General features: G+C 36.5%; 1 non-coding gene across 1 annotated transcript; it reads left to right on the top strand.

Annotated features, from left to right (window-relative positions):
- The first annotated feature begins 746 nt into the window (after nt 1-746).
- Nucleotides 747-909, top strand: LOC142447328 (U1 spliceosomal RNA). The gene has a single exon (XR_012784069.1). It is a non-coding gene; the product is annotated as a U1 spliceosomal RNA (small nuclear RNA).
- Nucleotides 910-5,415: the final 4,506 nt, after the last annotated feature.

Here is a 5,415-nt window from a genome sequence, read left to right as displayed (position 1 = left end):
ATCATAGTATGACAAACTGACAGGTTGTTGTTGTGTTGGGGTGCCAATGAGTCCGTTGCCATTCATGGTGACCCTATGTCCAGCAGAATGAAACACTGCCTGGTCCCGTGTCCTCTTCACCTTACCGTGTTTGGGCCCATTGTTGCATCTCCCGTGTTGCAGCCACTTGATGACATATCTGGCAAGCTTCTTCTTTTCCACTAACCCTCTGTTTTACCAAGCATTATATACTGTTCCAGGGGTTGGTCTCTCCTGACAACATGTCCAAAGTATGTGAAAGAAAGTCTCATAGGGAGTGTGATAAGAGTTGTATGAGGCCCCAATAAAATGATTTTTTAAAAAGAATATCTCACCTTGTGCTTCTAAGGAGCAGTCTGACTATACTTGTTTGAAAACAGATTTGTTTGTTCTTCTGGTAATTCATGATACTTTCAATATTCTTCACCAATACCAAAATCCAGATAGGTCTTCAAAAAGCTTGTGAAAAATTTCATTATAGTTATTTCCACTTTTACACAAAAGTTTTGAAACCTTCTCATACATGATTATACATTTTACATGATCTGAGTTCAAAATCCATCCAAATTTCTAGAGAAACGAATAAGATAGTCCAGTTGCAGTCAGATGCTCACTCTTGATTCACCTAATTAAGAGAGAGAGTGATAAGGAGTCAATTGCCCTCTATCCACACAGGCCCTGAGCAGATGCTGTGTAGATGTACACTCCTCTAAAAATAAGAGGTAGACATACTTACCTGGCAGGGGAGCTACCATGATCGCGAAGGTGGTTTTCCCAGGGCGAGGCTTATCCATTGCATTCCGGGTGTGCTGACCCCTGTGATTCCCCAAATGTGGGAAACTGGGCTGCATATTTTGTGGTAGTGGGGGACTGCATTCGTGCTCTCCTAGATAGGTAGATAGATAGATAGATAGATAGATAGATAGATAGATAGATAGATAGATGATAGATAGATAGATAGATAGATAGATAGATAGATAGATAGATAGATAGATAGATAAGAGGTAAAAGCCAGGAGACTACAATAGGCATCTCAGGATTACATCGGGTCATGACTAGTGTAGTCCTCGACATTTTATCTACACAAACAAAGATGGACATTTTAAGAATTGCCATAGAGTCTACAAAGGTTGGAGGATAAAATGCTATATTGAAAATGTTCAGAATATCATAGGAGAGCATAGTCTATAATAAAATAATGTGAATCAAAAGAAAGTAGAAAATATCACCAGGAATGAATCAGTCACATACATTTCTGCCCTGTACTCTTGACTAGACAGTAATAAACATGTAATTTCTATAGTTACTCTATTAATTTCCAAAAATGTAGTTGCTTAAAAGAATAAAATATTTTATACATGTTTTCTTTGTACTTTTATTTTATTTTTTGTTTAATACATAGAATTTTATCATTTTGATGCACAACTTTTTAACTTAACTTTTTTTAACAATTTATTGCGGCTCATACAACTCTTATCACAGTTCATACTTATACATACATCAATTGTATAAAGCACATCTGTACAGTCTTTGCCCTAATCATTTTTTTCTCCTCTTTCCTTTTTTTACATTTTATTAGGGACTCATACAACTCTTATCACAATCCATACATATACATACATCAATTGTATAAAGCACATCCATACATTCCCTGCCCCAATCATTCTCAAAGCATTCGCTCTCCATTAAATTAAATTATATTAAAATAAAGGGAATAAATAAAAATGAAATTAAATGTGAAGTAAAAATGTTGAGTGAAATACACAAAATATAAAATCTGAAGATTATATTAAATTATATTGAATTAAAATATATTGTAAAAACATTAAAATACATGTAAATTTTAAATGGTGATTAATTATATAACATGTATACTTATGTCTGTTATTTTTTGTATTTATCATGTGCTAGTTTATTATATTTTCTATATTTAAACTAAATAAAATCACTACCTGTCCAGTCAAAAATAATAATAATAATAAAATATTATTGTTTTACAGTTTTGTAGGTCCGAGTATGGGCTAAAAACCAGATGTCGCCCAGACTGTGTTCCTCTCTGGAGGCTCCAAGAGAGAATTCATTGGAGCTCATTACAGTTGTTGGCAGAAAGCAGTTTCTTTAGTCTGTGAGTCCAAGGATCCTGTTTGCTTACTGGCTACCAGCTCATGGCCACTGCTAGAAAGTGTCCTTTGTTCAATGTTCAAAGACATCAAAAACAGTTCAATCCCTCCTACACTTCAAATTTCTCCTCCTTTTAATATCTCAACTTTGTTTAACAACGTCCTGAAACGTTTTCCCTTTTTAAGGACCCGCGTGACTGGATTGGACCTATTCAGGTGGTCCAGGATGATCTCACCATCTCAAGTTCTTATCCTCAATCATATTTTCAAAATCCCTTTGCCTTGTCAAGTAGCATATTCACAGTTTCCAGAAAATGCAGTTTTGACTTTTTAGGGAAGTATTGCCACTCTCCCTAGCACAGTTACACAGTTAGTGTTAATGACCCACTCCTACAAACAGAAAACAAAACCTGCCATACGGTTGAGTCCAATTCATAATGATCATATTTGGGTTTCCAAAACTGTCAATCTTCTCAGGAGCAGACAGTTTCATTTTTCTCCTTTGGGCAGCTGATGGTTTTGAACCACCATCCTTGCAATTTGCAGTCCAATGCTTACCTGACAGGACTAGCGAGCTTTCTTGTTAATGAGGCCAGTGGGTAGAAATAAAGATCAGGATGCAAGACTACGTTTTAAAGTCAACACTAAGTCTTAAGCATTCTATTTCTCATCGTGTACAACAAAGGAGTCCAATTGCCCTCTGAATCGGAAGGTTGGTGATAAAGTAGCAAAAGTATCGGGCTTTATATATTTCAACTAGCTTTGTTTGATTTTATTTAATTCGGTGTTAAGCAAATTGAATATAATTGTATTGCTTCATACATTTGTGTATTTGATATATATCATTGTGCTCTTTTAATTTTCTTTTGAATGAATTTCTATGCTGCTTTAAACCCCCATTCTGGTATCATTAATAAAAAGACAAAGATTTGAAATAAATAAGAAAGTAAAATCATGAGTTTGATAACCAGGAAAGAGTAGGCCCCAGTGGGGTCAGTATTCAAATTAAAAATACAAAAAGGTCCATAGACTCAAAAGACTCATAGTTCTGTCTCCACAGCGTGCTTTGATTTTATTCACCTGTCTCCCATAACACTCTTTTTATCTATATTCAATCATCCATTGTAACGATAACATAAAACTCATAATGATGCTTAAGATTATGGGATTTATTATGGAAGTTCACATGTTACAATTTAGGTGTGAAATGCTCTGGATACAGTTGTCCAGTCAGGAAATATTATCTAGCTCCTTTAGAGCTATTAATAAACACCATAAGGACATGTCACTCCTCTGTAAAAGCATTCAGTTCCAGCTTCATACGATAGCATACCTAACTCCCAGAATTAAGTCTCCAGAGGGACCCCACTCCTCAAGCCAGCCTCCTGCTGAAAAGTATTAAGCTTTGCTTGTTCTGGGGGTTCCTGGTTCTTGGTTTTGCTGCTGCTTTTCCTCTGTCACTCTTCTTGTGCTAAAACTGTCACCTGAGTCAGCGAGGCTCACTTCGTAACGGTTTCAGTGTCTACAGATGAGACTCCGCTCCTGGCTCTTGCTTGTCGTGAGGTCCCCACGACTGCTTCTGAGCTGGCTCAATTTATACCCGCACAGGATGGCAATCACTCACAGTGGAATTGTATAATACAATGTGGATCTTCTCCCCCCTTCTCATCCAGATCCAGAAGAAGCAAAAGAGTTGTTTGAGGGAGTAAGAAATCCTATGGCTAGAAGAGCAACAGTAATAATTCACGGTACTGTCCTTATCTAAATATACTGCCTTTATTATGATACCAGTAAATATTATGATAAAGATCTCTAATTTTTTAACAGCAGATAGTAATAATGGTTTCTAAATTGATTCTGATTAACTGAGTTACTTGAAAAATATGAAATACTAGTCTCAAATTCTGGGAGATCTGGAAGTCTCTATTGTTCCTGAAATCAACTCGAACTAGGTTTGTAGTAGGTTTTGAGGTGGGGAACTTAGAGACAGCCTGTTTCTGTTCTTCTTCTAAATAGTCCTCTGTTAACCCTCGGTCTCTTTCCTTAATTCCCACTCACTGCTATTGCTTCCATGCCCACTCATAGTGAATGTATAGGACAGAGTAGAACTGCCCCTGGGGGGTTCCAAGAACGGTATCTTTTTACTGAGTAGACAGCCTCATCTTTCTCCCTCACAGCTGCTGGTGGTTTCAAATTGATCACCTTGCAGTCAGCAGCCCAATGTGTAACCACTATCCTCCTCACTCCTGGAAGACTTTAAAATATTTCTATGTTGATAGAGGAGCCCTGGTGGCATAGTAGGTTACACTTGGGCTGCTAACCTCAAGGTCAGCAGCTCAAAACCAGCAGTGCTCCCCAGGAAAAAAATAAGGCTTCCTGCTCCTCTCAAGATTTAATCTCAGAAGCTCTCTAAGGTTACGGAGTCAGAATTGACCCAATGACAGTGAGTTGGCTGATGTAGACCGAACTACTAACTAGAACGTAAAACTGTAGAATAGTCATTCTTGGAGAATGTCATTCTTTGAGAGGATTTAGTTTATAGAGAAATGATTAATTTAGAATTACCTGAAGAGACAACATAAAATCTTCCAGCATGGGAGAATATATCTACGAACTAATAATCATTGATTTTCTCGGATAGATATCTCAAATGAAACTCAGGAGATTTGTATTCTAGTCTGACTATGGCTGATTAAGTCATGTGACTTTTTCAGGCCATTTACCACAACTTCATGTTCTTCATCTGCAAACAGAGCCTCTAGAATCCATGTTACACTGAGATGTTTTGCGGAAGAGATAATTCTAGATAAAGAGGTGTTTGAAGGATTCTCATGGTGAAAACAGTTAGTATTGGTTAATATATGAATATGCATTTGGAAGTTACAAAGAGAGTTTCCTAGTCAACATAAGATATTTTTCAGTTAGTCACTAAGAAGCAAGATAGCGATTAATCAGTTATTGAAGCCACCCAGATAATGGCTGGATGAATAAGTGGTGACAATACTAGTCAGAGGGATTCACGGCTTTATAATGGAGATGGTTCAATTAACTAATGGTGTTTATTTTATCTTGAAGAGCTATTGCTATGAGGTTGAGTTGGAAGCAGATATCAATAAAATAAATTCAAAGTACCATATTGGGAATTAACTCACAAATACTTTACTATTGAAATATTATTTTCTTATCATATATGCATTTATAAGACATGAACTGAGAGTTTATATCATCCTATACAATCAGTAAAATTTAAGTATAATTCACTACCACCACCCACCAC

This window comes from Tenrec ecaudatus, chromosome 4 (assembly GCF_050624435.1).
Source record: "Tenrec ecaudatus isolate mTenEca1 chromosome 4, mTenEca1.hap1, whole genome shotgun sequence".
Classification (NCBI taxonomy): Eukaryota; Metazoa; Chordata; class Mammalia; order Afrosoricida; family Tenrecidae; genus Tenrec; species Tenrec ecaudatus.
Note: the sequence above shows the minus strand (reverse complement) of the source record. Positions and strands in the feature narration are given on the sequence as shown.